General features: G+C 35.8%; 1 long non-coding RNA gene across 1 annotated transcript; it reads right to left on the bottom strand.

The window, feature by feature from the left end:
• Nucleotides 1-273: 273 nt before the first annotated feature.
• On the bottom strand, nucleotides 274-1,969 carry LOC149843105 (uncharacterized). Its single transcript, XR_016431109.1, has 2 exons — nucleotides 1,830-1,969; nucleotides 274-466 (listed from the first exon to the last, which is right to left on the bottom strand). It is a non-coding gene; the product is annotated as an uncharacterized LOC149843105 (long non-coding RNA).
• Between the last annotated feature and the right edge of the window lie 12,467 nt (nucleotides 1,970-14,436).

Here is a 14,436-nt window from a genome sequence, read left to right as displayed (position 1 = left end):
CGCCAGGTCCGTCGCTAATTGTGACAGACTAACGAGCGCTATATTCCGTCGCCAATCCGCCGGTACTAAACGACGACCACGGCTTGGCGACGGATTTACTTCCGTCGCTAGATTAATATGAATAGCGACGGATGGTTCCGTCGCTAATCCGTCGCAAACACAAAAAAAAAATTAAAAAAAAATTATTTGAAAATTAAATACCGAGAACTGTACAATTTATATTTCCTGTAAATAAAAAACAAACCACACAAAAAATTTCATATAACAAGAATCTGCAACAATTAATCGTTCCACCTTAAAATTAACAAGTTTAATTATTTACAATTCAACAATTACAATTAGGAAACATAAAAAAATATAACTTCTTCAACACAGTTCTCTAATCATCGCCAAGATTTTGTGCGTCTTCTTGTTCATTGTCTTTATCTGTCCCTTTAGCTCCACTACGCTGATTATCGCTAGCAGCCTACACAAGAAAAGAATAGTCAATATTGATAAACAAAATATAATGAAATAAATTACACACTATATGTGATTCTATCATGTGCTCATGTGTGATCTAAGGCAATAAAAAAACTCTATATGTGATTCTATCATGCTCAGATGTGGTTTAAGGCAGGCAAAAAACTATATATGTGATTCGATCATGCTCGTATGTGTGCTAAGGCAGTCAAAAAATTGAATATGTGATTATAGCATGCTCATATGTGCTCTAAGGCAGGCAAAGCAAAAAAAATTATATGTGATTCAATCATAAATGATATATGTTCTAAGGCAGTAAAAAAACTCTATATGTGATTTGTGCATGCTCATATGTGTTTTAAGGTAGTCAAAAAACTGAATATGTGATTATAACATGCTCATATGTGTTCTTAGGTAGTCAAAAAACTGAATATGTGATTATAGCATGCTCATATGTGCTCTAAGGGAGGCAAAAAAACTTTATTTGTGATTATAGCATGCTCATATGTGCTCTAAGGCAATAAAAAAACTCTATATGTTATTATAACATGCTCATATGTGCTCTAAGGCAATCAAAAAACTCTATATGTGATTCTATCATGCTCATATGTGTGCTAAGGCAGTCAAAAAACTGAATATGTGATTATAACATGCTCATATGTGTTCTTAGGCAGTCAAAAAACTGAATATGTGATTATAGCATGCTCATATGTGTTCTAATGCAGTCAAAAAAACTTTATATGTGATTCTATCATGCTCATATGTGTTCTTAGGCAGGCGAAAAAACTTTATATGTGATTATAGCATGCTCATATGTGCTCTAAGGCAATAAAAAAAGTCTATATGTTATTATAGCATGCTCATATGTGCTCTAAGGCAATCAAAAAACTCTATATGTTATTATAGCATGCTCATATGTGCTCTTAGGCAATAAAAAAACTCTATATGTGATTCTATCATGCTCATATGTGTGCTAAGGCAGTCAAAAAACTGAATATGCGATTATAACATGCTCATATATGTTCTTATGCAGTCAAAAAACTGAATATGTGATTATAGCATGCTCATATGTGTTCTAATGCAGTCAAAAAAACTTTATATGTGATTCTATCATGCTCATATGTGTTCTTAGGCAGGCAAAAAAACTTTATATGTGATTATAGCATGCTCATATGTGATCTAAGGCAATAAAAAAAGTATATATGTTATTATAGCATGCTCATATGTGCTCTAAGGCAATCAAAAAACTCTATATGTTATTATAGCATGCTCATATGTGTTCTTAGGCTGGCAAAAAGTTATATATGTGATTTGATTATGCTCATATGTGTTCTAAGGCAGACAAAAAACTGAATATGTGATTATACCTGAGAGGGACCTAGAATCGAAGATCCCCTTTCCAGAACAGCGGCCTTGATCTCATTTCGGAGAAAGGGGGCGACAGTGTATTGGAAGTAGTTATTCAGTGATTCATTAACGATCTGGCGTACATCATCACCGGAAAGAATAGTCAGCTGCTTGGAGCTTATGTCGACGCAAGAAGTCGGTGAGCCGGAAAGAATAGTCGGCCTTGATCTCATTTGGATCACATTCCTCTATGAATGTTTCATCGGCCAATGGAGATATGACATGCATATCATGCGCAACATCGTGACCATAAGCGAAGTCATAAACATCATCTGATTGATAGTAATCGCTGTCTTCAGCTAACTCATCTTCCTGTAACTGATCATACTCGGGGTATAGTTTGGACTTCACCTTGCAAACTACCCACAATTCATTTCTATCTGACTTTTTTATACTCAGATATGAAGTATAATAAACTTGTTGAGCTTGCGAGGCTAATATGAATGGTTCATATGTTCCAAACCTGGATTTATGATTCACCTCCACAATGCCTGAAGCTTTGTCGATTCTTGTTGCAGTTGGATCAAACCAATGACACTTGAATATCGTAACCCTGTTATTCATGCTTAAGTCAACTCCATTATTTCCTCTATAACACCGTAGTAATCATGTTCATTTTCACCGTAGCTGCTACCCTTGACACACACGCCACTATTTATCGTTGATTTATTTATACCGTAGTCTTTTGTATGGAATCAATAACTATTTACGATATACCCGTTGTAGCATTGCACAACTTTGGTCGGACCATTTTCTAAATCACATATTCCTTGATCTTTAACATCACCATGGCGAACCTACGCACAGACATAAACAATGATTGTGATCACTATCAATTAAGTAACTTAGTGTTGTTTATAAGTACAAAATTTATGTTAGCTTCTTTACCAACTGTTTCAACTACTCCACAAACTTAGTTTCACGTTCTTTTTGTACTTCTGCATCAGTGAGATGTGAAACTTCGCTTTGCAACTCCAGATCAAATCGTCTGCAAACCACAAATACTTATATTACCGAGCCATGTATCCACATATAGAACATAAAAGGATTTATAATTGAGTTGCATATACATATACTTACTCGATGTATGGGTCGATCGCTGAGCAATTAAAAAGAATATAGATGTGTGTTGCATCTTGCTCTCGATCTGTCAATAGCCTTGATCGGCAACTACCAAATGCATGTCCAAGTGGTTGAAATATCGACAGCTTGTCAGCTACAGTTACTTGTTCTCCATCATCGTTACGGGGCGGGCATGTGTAACGTGTTGGAATATGAGGTTCGAAGTACATAGATGAGAAATTTGAAATCTCTTCTAAAGTGTACGCCTCACAAATAGAGCCTTCTACTCTTGCTTTATTACGAACTTTTTTTTTTAGGTCGAACATGCATCTGACAAGAATATACATTTCAAATTTGAAATATCTGTCATTAAAGAGACAGATATAAAAAAACATATACCTTTCAAATGGGTACATCCATCGATATTGCACAGGGCCACCAACCCTTAGTTCATATGGCAGATGTATGATCAAATGTTCCATAACATCGAAAAATGCTGGCGGAAATATCTTTTTTAACAGACAAACAGTGGTGATGACAGAGTCCTCGAGATTCTTTACATCTGATACAACGACCTCCGATGCGCACAATGTTCTGAAAAATCCGCTCAACTCAGACAATACCCCCCATATAGGTTTGTCTAACATATCATGGAATGCTAGGGGTATCAATCGTTGCATAAAGATATGGCAATCATGGCTCTTCAACCCATATAATTGTCCATCGTCAATCTTCACAGCCCGAGCAATGTTAGAGACATATCCATCTGGAAATCTCAGTTGTCTCAACCATTGACATACATGTTTTATTTGATCAGGTCCGAGCACGTACTTTGCCTTTGGTTTCAGTACTTTGCCATTATACTCTTTGAGTTCCAATTCTGGTCTTTTACATGTTAATTTTAAATCCATACGGGCATTCGGATTATCCTTCGTTTTTCCTTTAATATTCATTATTTTATTGAACACATTATCAAACACATTTTTTTCTACATGCATCACATCCAAATTATGTTGTATCAATAGGGTCGGCCAATACGGTAGTTCCCAAAAAATAGATTTTTTTGTCCAATTGTGATCCTTCCCAAATCCACGGAAGGGTGTAGGACTGCGGGCATCTGTTAATACATCTGGAAAGTATCGCAATCTTCTTAGAATCTCTATGCCGGACAATCTTGAGGATGGACCTTCTGTTTCAGTTGTGCCTGCTTTAAACGCATTCTTTTGACGTCGGAACGGATGATCGCTGGGTAGAAATCGACGATGACACTCAAACTAGCAAGGCTTCCTTCCATGCCTCAATCTAAAAGCTTTGGAATCCTCCATGCAGTACGGACAAGCCAACCTCCCATGTGTGCTCCAACCAGATAACATACCATATGCAGGGAAGTCACTGATTGTCCATAGAACAATGGCCTTCATATTGAAATTTTGTTTTTTGTGGGCATCATACATGATAACACCGTCATCCCACAGTACTTTTAGTTCATCAATCAATGGCCTTAGATATACATCAAGATTTTGGCCAGGTGAGGTCGGACCAGGAATCAACAGAGACAAGAAAAGATTTGGACGTTTCATACACAAGCTTGGTGGAAGGTTGTATGTAGTTACAAATACTGGCCAGCATGAGTATGAAGTTGATCTACCCCCAAATGGATTAAATTCATCTGTACATAAACCGAGTTTAACATTTCGCACTTCCATTTTGAAGTTCTGATGAGTACGATCAAAGTGCTTCCAAGCTTCAGCGTCAACAAGATGCGTGATCTTGTTTTCATCGTGTCGAACTTTATTTGCATGCCATCTCATGTGTTTAGCTGTCCTTGAAGACATATACAATCGCTGCAATCTAGGAGTGATAGGAAAGTAGCGGATCGACTTGTATGAAACTTCCTTTGATCTCGTGCTACCATTGCCTCTTGTCTTTGGCTTGAACCGAGGATGCCCACATGACGGGCATGATATGTTGTTTTCCTGCTCCTTGAAATACAACATGTAGTGATTTGGACAAGCATCAATCTTTTTGTAACCCATACCTATAGCGTTGACCATAACTTTCGCACGATAGAAATTTTGTGGCAATTTCTCATCTTTGGGCAGCATACTCTTCACAATCATGCACAAACGGTCAAAACATGATTGACTCAAATTATACTCGGACTTCAAATTCATTAGTTGAAGAACTGCAGACAAGATAGTGTGACTCTCATAACCGTTCCAAAGTGGCTCATCAGCATCTCTAAGTAAATCATAAAATCTACTAGATGCATCGTTTGGTGATTCTTCATCTACGACAGTTCTTACATCACTAGAACTCATATCAGAACCCAGTTCTGTTCCTGCGGCATCAAATATCAAATTCGTATATGGATTATCGTGCACCACATTCACCCGTGCATCAAAATCATTTCTAAATTCTTCTCCATGAAACGTTCAGTTCTGATAATCACTCACAAAACCCTTCCTGTATAGGTGATGTCTAACGCCATGAGGTTCTACAAATCGATTATTCTTACAAATATTGCAGGGACACCTAATCCGACCCGTGGGATCTACTGTACTGACACTTGCCATTGCAAATTCAATGAAACTGTCAACACCATCCATATATTCATGTGATAACTCATTGTCCACTATCCTACGGTACATCCATTCACGGTTTGCAGTCATTTTGTCGTATGATGTTACGAATAGTATCCTAACCAGTTAAAAGAGAACCATCAGAATGCTATGATGAAGAAAATATCAAATTTATCATGCAATATATGATGTCATACAATCACAAGAATTATGATGCATGCATTGATAACTTAATATTTTCATGTGCAAACTATTCATGACACGATACATTCATTTGAAGCATGCTTTCAGTATACAATTTCACATGGAAGACATAATCAAATTGAAAGTAACTACATGTAAGCATGGATACCATCACATCAAACATTGCAATACATCGAAATAATTCATATCAAACAAATGTCAAACATGTACCTGCAGCAAACACACTTCAATATCCCACTAACTACTACCATGCCTAGCATGGACTCCGTACTCCAAAAATAAGAACACTTCCATATTCATACATTAAAATCATGCTCAGCATGATCTCCGAACTCCAACAAAGCAGTCCTAGATATCAACAACTAAGTGAGTGCGTGAACAATAAAGTGTTACATTCAATAAATTAAATAACATGTGATGCTCTTGCATCACTTACTCACCACGGGTATTTACCCGATTTGCATTGTTTTTGTCACTTACTTACCACGGGTGGCGGGGCACAAGCGAGTTCCGTTGAGAAATCTGCAAAAAACACTGTGTTAAAATGAATATTGAAGCTAATTAGGGAAACACAAACACTTATGCAATGCAAAAAACTACTAAACTGATGATGATATATCTAATGATGAAATGCGATAAAATAAAGTGTGCAAGTAATGTACTGCAATGAATATTGAAGCTAATTAGGGAAACACAAACACTTATGCAAAGGAAGCAAAAAGACTAAACAGAACTTTTACAAGAATGAAAAACTAAAAGATTAACATTATAATAGTCATGTTTTTGTGTGTTTTGTTTAGCTCATAAGTGACATTATAATTATACTTTTGTTCTAGTAGCTTATACACTTATTTTGCGTATCATTGTAGGTAGACAAGAGATGTTTTCAATGTGGTGAGTATTGATGGGTATTTTTAGGTTCTTTTGTGTGTGTTTTAGTGTATTGTAGTTTGTTTATTTATTCTGTAATTAAATCATTTATTCAACGTGGTGACTATTGTGTTTGAAAAATTAATAATTTTTTAAAAATGTTAAATTGTCTTATTAAATATTTTTTATATATCATATTTGTGATGTGTTTGGCCATCTTCTCTCCATAATATATAACTGATATAGTTTATTTTTGAAATATTTAATGTTTCATGATATATATATGTATATAGTTGAGATGTTTTGTTAGCTTTATTTACATGTTCTCAACAATTAAATGATATTAAAGACCATTTCTGGAAGAGAACGGTCAGTGGCTTGGTGTGGAAACATAAGCTTTTTGTTGCTTTTGCTTTGATATAGAAATCATGTAGTAAATGGATCCATCTTGTAAGGTCTGACTGATTGAATACTGTATAGTAACCATGTTTGAATGAAATAATTGGAAGCGTAACGTGAAGTCACCCGAGTGTTGGACGTAAAAAAAAGTCCTTAAAAAAGGAGGGAAACGGGGAAAAAGATTAGAAGGTTTCCTGTGCTACAAGTTCTTATGCAGGTTTGCCTGGCATGCCTAGGGCACAAGGGTGCATGGGCCTAGTTGTTAACGAGGCCCTCTTTATGATACCGCCAGGATCCCCCTCAGCTGTCATTCCTTAATGCAATGAATGTCATCCAACCACCATGGATGGGTTGTTTGGTTCTCAGCCAGAGCTCAACAAAATTCTTTGAAGCTCAAGAAAGGCAGTTCAGCGATGGATGCCATCATTGTATGAATCAACAGCCAATGACCCTAGCGGTTAGCGGAGTTGGAACGGAACCAGCTGTTAGACAGACAGTTTGGATTCAATTCCTGTGGCCATTATCTCCTTTGCATAAGCCGAACCCAGCATAGGCCATGGGGTCAAGGGTACTAGCCATGGCGTTTTATGGCCCCGAGAAAGTGACCATCTCAAGACCCAAGACTGCAGTTTCCTCGTGTAAAATATGGAAAAAAACAACAACCATGGATCAGTTCTGAATGAATGGCATCTGACCACCATGGATGGGTTGTTCTGCTTTCAGAGAATATCTATTCGACATGAAATCCAATCGTTCTTAATGATGTTTGGCAAAGTAAGAATTCAAGATAATTTTAGCACACCTTAATCACTCTAAAAAATCAACAAAGGACCAAAGTCATCGGTGTAAAAGGTAAATGCCAGTACAATGATCATGTTTTTCGATTCAACACCATCCAGTAGGAACAAGCTCATCTGAAAATTCAAATTCCTAATTGTGGAAACAAAAGGGAATGTTGGCACCAGGCTCTGTGGAACTAATGAGGTAGGGGGGCCGACCCCCTGCCGGAAAAACTAAAAGGGGCGGGAGAAGAATAAGAAGAAGAATGAAGATGACTTACCGTATCGAAAATGATTATCTGCGTGTCGCCGAGCGGTGGCGGGAGGCTGACAGGGAGCGGCGGCTGGCGAGCAGTGGACGGCGGCTGGCGAGCGATGGACGACTGGCGAGCGGCGGCGGCCGGGCGGTGGCGAGAGCCGACGGGCGACGGGAGGGAGAGGGCGGCGGGCGGGCGCAAGACAGCGAAACAGGAAAAAGAGAAAGAGGGATGGGATTAGGGATTTACGCGACATTTAATGACGGATTAGCGACGGAATAATTCCGTCGCTAAGCCGTCGTAAATCAAAATACCAAAAAAGCGACGGAATATGTTCTGTCGCTAAGTCGTCGCTAATTAGCGACGGATTAGCGACGACAGAGTTCCCTCTCTAAATTCATCGCTAAAATGGTGTTCTTGTAATAAGAATTAGCGAAAAAAAAATGCAGTCGCTAATCCGTCGCTAAGTAGCGATGGATTAGCGATAAAAGTTGTTTCCTCGCTAATCTGTCACGAATTAGCGACAGATTGTTTCTCTAGCTAATCTGTCGCTAATTAGCGACGGAAAAAATCCGTCACAAATTTCCGTCGCTAATTAACAATTTTCTTGTAGTGTGAAAGTGTGTGCTAAAGGAAGTGAAGGTGGTTGTGTTGAACTTGTAGGTGTAGCAATATGATGAAAGGGAGTGTTGTAACAGTGTGGAGAAGTGAAAGGCTACGAGAGCTATGGTGCAACTAATGCTATACAAGAGGGGCATAACAAGTGATGAATAGTACATTTTGCAAGAAATATAAGTGATGAAAGGGTAATGGTGAAATAAATTCTGGATACATAGGTGATGTGTGGAAGATATGTTGAATGTGAAGGTGCAACCATGTTAAGTGCAGTGAATACAGTAAGGTGGATGCAGTGCAGTGATAGCATAGGTGTAAGTGCAGTGACAGGGGTAAATGGAATGAATGTGATGTGTAAGGTGGAGATGCTAGGTATGAAGGGACAGTGGAAGTGGCGATAATGAGGAAGATACATGAAAAGGTAATGAAACACAACAATGTTTGCCACTGCTGTGAGCATATGGGGTGGGGGTACAAGAGGTTGGAGAGGTGATGAGTTGGGAGTTACGTAGGAGATGACAGAGTCATGAGTGTAATGGCGTTGCAACAGCTGCAAATGGGACTGTAGCAGTGAGCATACAGATGAAATGTGATGTGCTGGTGCACAAGTGACAGTTAAGTGGGAAAGGAAGATGAAGGTCGGGGCATGTGTGCTGGAAGATGATAATACAGGTGCTTCAACAGTGTTGCTGAGTGAAGAAGTGTGATGATATGATGGTGAAGCCAACGACTAAATGTATCTATACAAGTTTTTAGCAACCTATGACATGTGATGAGGGTGTCGATGGTATGAGTGAAGCAATATAAAGGGTGAAGTGAAGTTGCAGAAGGGTGTTAACAGGGCAAAGGCTGTGTGTGAGTATCACAGTATATTGGGTGTTAGGTGTGTTACAAGTGAATACACAGGTATAAGCTACAGGAATGTAAATGTATGGCTCTGATGATCTATTCTGAGATTTTGAAACTTTACAACTTCCCCACATTCATATAAGAAATGAAAGCAACTCATCTAGTGAACTCAGATGATTCTAATGTTCTAAATGATGTCTTCTTTTAAATCATTGTAATTTTGAAGAGATTTTTATATGTAAAACATGTGAAAACCAGACATCAAATAATAAAAACCGGTTCTCACTAGTGGATGAGACCGGGTCGAACTCAGGGAACGAGAATATTTCGTATTCAAACACGCAAATCTAAACTAATCTTTATTGTCATATTATTAAAATGTAAAATGTTCAAGAAAGGTAAAAACAACTAACTATTACAACAAATGAATACCCTTCGCAGAAGGCATAAAGTGCAATATTTACAAACCCAATTAAATTCCTAATTCTAAAAATAAAAGCAAAAATCTTCTACTCTTGTGCTTCCTCGTGTCACGTAATCGTTTCAGCTCCACTTCTGTGCTATCTTGCACAAATAAACATAACACGAGCAGTACCAGAGATAGAAGAAATAACACGTATACTAAAAAAAACTAATTAAATGCTAGAAATATGAAAGACATCAGAAAAGAAACCTAAATGACTACTTACAATTGAAAACTGATTCTAATTAAATCTACTACTAACTAACTAATTACAAATCAATTAACTAACTGTTTACTTAACTAACAACTAATACTTACTTAACAAAAACAAGAAAATGAACTGGAAATTAATTGAATGACAGGAAATCAATGACAGGAAATGAATTAAAAGACTGGAAAATGAGGTAAACAAGAAAACTGACTTGAAGAAAAAAAAAACAGGAAATGACTTTAGAAACAAAAAAATAAAATGAAAGGTTTAACACAGGAAAATGCAATAAAGAAAAACATGAAACAAATGATGCACTGTAAAAACAAACAACAAATCAAGGTTAAAAACAACAACAAGAAATTGAAAACTAAAAACAGGAAATTACAGCATATATAAAATATGAATGCAGGAAAATAAAAAAACAGAAAATTGAAAGGTTAAAAACAGGAAATTAGAAACAATTAACAGACAATGCAGAGCAATTATATGAATAACAGAATTTCAGGAAAAAAAATTAAAGCAAAGTGATGACTCAAAGTAAGAAAGAAAATTGAGAATAACACGAAAAAAAAAACAGAAATTCATATGAAATTATAACAGAAAATACTAGAATGAAATGCAAACAGGAACTTCAAAAGAATGAACAACATGCACTTAAAGAGTAAACAATCAGGAAATAAAAAAAACAGAACAAGAATTTACTGAAGATGGAAAACATAAATTCTACTTGTAAAATAAAAACAACTGGAAACCGTAATGTTAAAGCAAGAAAAGCATAGGAATGAACTAAAAAACTAAAAAATAAAATGAACTAACAAAAATTCAATGAATGAATATGCTGGAAATTGGAAAAAACAGGAAATTCGTGACAACAGAAAACTAGAAGATGACGGTAAACAGGAAATCAAAGTATGAATGACCGAAAATCAAATGCTAATAGGAGATTACGATGATCAAAACAGGAATTTACTAGAAAATGAAAAAATGCTACTGAAGATACTGAATCTAAAATGAAAGTATAAAAAAAACACATCAACTTCTAAATCGGATCACGATTCCAGATTGAACAACAATTTAAAAAAAACATGCGATCTAATTTTTTCTTTTCATTTTCTATTCAATAGAACTAATTGCAGAAATGAAAGAAGAATAAGATGAATCTGAAGAACAAGAACAAGAAGAAGATGATGATGTAGACCTTACCGTGAACATAGAGGGGTTAGGGAAGAATGGCGGCCTCCACCACCACGCCGTCGCCAGACTGAAGAGATTCCACCACCACCACCGGCTGGAAGAGATAGAGAAATAGGGAGAATGGGAATAAGGAGGTAAGGAAGGGCCGACAGTGGTGTGGACGGTGAGAAGAGAGGGAAGAGAGGGAAAGAGAGAAGCTCTGGCGTGAATGGGGGAGACGCCTTTTTTTTTCTGTTTTTGGGTTTTAAAGAGCCCAAACCGGCTTGAACCGGTTTGTAACTATTTTCAGTTTTATTTTTTAGTTTTTATAAAAAGCAAACCGGTTTGAACCGGTTTGTTTTATTTTCAGTTTTTCAAAAAAATCACAAACCGTGTAAACCGGTTTGTTTAGAAATTTTCAAAAGTAAAAAACTTTGAAAACAAAACTTATTTATTTACAAAGAAACTTATTTGAAAAAAAATTAAAACTACTCTAACTATTTATATTTATATTTAATTTTTTTTTCTAAAAAAAATAAACAACTAAAATGATTTTATTAACAATATAAAACTATTTTTCTCCATTTTTTTATTTTTATTTTTATTGAAAACTAAAACTAAACTATTATTTTAATATCAAACATTAAAATATGTACTAAAATATACAAATAAAGCTATTTTTCATATATTTTCTGTTTTGAAATCATTTTAGCTCATTTAACGAAAACTAGCATAAACTTGGGTTTTTAAAACATTTTTTCATAAAATCATGAATATTTTAATGTTAATTCACCTTGAAATATATGCATGATCAAATACCCCCATGCTTATGTTTTCTAGTCCTCGAGCAAACTAGACAAATGCATGAAATGAAAACTATCACCTAACTCACTTTCGTAGGAATCACAGTTGCATTTAGCTTATGCAACAAGCCCTTTCAACCCCTGGGTTACCCCAGTGGACGAGTAAGGTCTCGTGAGGGTTTGCAGTGATGCTACCCACAAACATCTCTGTCATGTATGCATAATATTACACATCCTCATAAGCAGTAGATAATCAAAGACTTTATTTTCACCAATATTTCCTGCTATTTCAAAATCACAATATAATTAGAGTCTTTTATATACCACCACAGAAAAAGAATTTCTTTCACTTTTCTAAATATCACAATTATTTATGTTTTATTCTTGGAAAATCCAATAAAAACAAGTTATTATTTACTTATTCTCACTCATATGTTTTCTGCACAGGTTTTCTCAATCACACTTCTAAGCACTGAACTTTTCTTTCTTTTTAAGCTCTTTTCTCTCTCTCTTTTTTTTGCGCACTTATTTTTCTCTTATAGCTTGTGTGTGGTATGTTTTTATGCCTTGTGCAATGTAAATATCTTCTATACTTTTTCAATGCATACCAAAAGATATCAACTAAGACATAAAAGTGACTTCCTTCATTCACCTTTATAACGTGAGAGTCAAACATTTCAACTTGTATCTGTTCTCAGCTACTTAGGATCACAAAGTTTTCCACTCTCCTTTTCAAAATGGAATCCAAAAGTTTCAACTTACATCTAAGTTCCATCTACTAAGGATTATGGAATTATCCAAACAACCTAACGCATGCTCTTTTTCACTTTTTTAAGCTTTTTTTACGCTTTTGTTCATTTGCTTAGTTTTTCAAAAATACAACTGTGCATATTCATATTTGCAATTCAAAATAAATTCTAACATGTATCTATCATCATTTCTTCGAAATCCGCATAAACAACCATAATTTTTAGATCTATGTCAGAAATTTTTTTTGTGGGGCTTAAAAATCCTCTAAAAACATCAGATTTGAAATAACATTCATATAAGTTCAAACTCTTTCTTTAAAAATCTACTTTTTATGAGAGATGTGCAAACATGTGCATGAACGTAAACAAAAATATCAAGGTGTGCAAACTACACCCTCCCCCATGCTTGAATGACACTGTCCTAGTGGCACTCCCCCATGCTTATATGAAACTACGTGAATGCACATGAGAGGAAATAAATGAGGGAAAAGAGTAGAATCAACTGACATGAATTAAAAATACACGTTCTATGAATGTAATGAATGCAATGTATATATGTCAAAACATAAAACTCATGAATGAAACAAAAAGAACATAAAAAACTCATAAACAAAACGAAAAAGGAAAAACAAAATAAAATCTATAAATTCTAATCAAATCTAATAATATACAAGATATGGGTTGCCTCCCATAAAGCGCGAAGTTTGACGTCCCCAGCCAGACGGATCCCTGGAAAAACCTTCATTGTCCATGAGATCAATGAACATGAAGTATCGCTTAATGAGGCTCTATAAAGAAAAGAGTGTCAGTTGTGACACTACGCACTGTGTTTCCATCCCGTCTACCTCTAAATGTAGTATCAAATCTCTCTCGACATGAAGAACAGAGATTAGTCTCATCTGAGAGACTGGTCAAGAAATGAGAGTCTAGGATCGACCGAGTATCAATGAATGCAACTTCAGACAAGTGGTGAATATGATCAGGCTTGACTTGGTCAAGCACCTTCCGCATCTGCACCTCTTGCTTACTAAAAACAATCGGTGATCCTAAAGGCTAAGAAAATGGGGCTTTATATGATGATAATGCATGTTGTGGGTCAGGCCCCTTTTTCTGAGGTATCATGGAGATCGACTCGTCAGTAGAAATGATATGAGGCTTATGAGTCGATTCCTGAATGAGATGATACGCCTTCCCTGTTGTGAACACCCCAAAATTTTCAAAATATTGTAAATATTCCCATTTTTCCCCTAACCCCATTTTTCTGAGAAAATCAAAGCAATTTTAAAGCTAAATTTTAGTCATTCTTCAGATTTTCTGAATTAAATTCCATATTGATATGTTCAAAATCAATTCTGGGTCCGAATCCAGTACTTTAAATCCATAGTTCTTCAAAATCTAGATTCAAAACCCATTTATGAAGAAATTTTCTCAAAATAGATTTCAAATTCTCAGAAAAATTCCTTTTTGTAAATATTTTTACAAAAAAAAAAAAGAAAATTAGTTTTAATCTTTGTTTTCTGACAAACTTTAGGATTTTATTCCAAAAATGCA

The sequence above is a fragment of the Nuphar pumila genome, chromosome 3 (assembly GCF_984573655.1).
Source record: "Nuphar pumila chromosome 3, dmNupPumi1.hap1.1, whole genome shotgun sequence".
NCBI classification, from domain to species: Eukaryota; Viridiplantae; Streptophyta; class Magnoliopsida; order Nymphaeales; family Nymphaeaceae; genus Nuphar; species Nuphar pumila.
The sequence above is the reverse complement of the archived record's forward strand: the minus strand, read 5'-3'. Positions and strand labels throughout refer to the sequence as shown.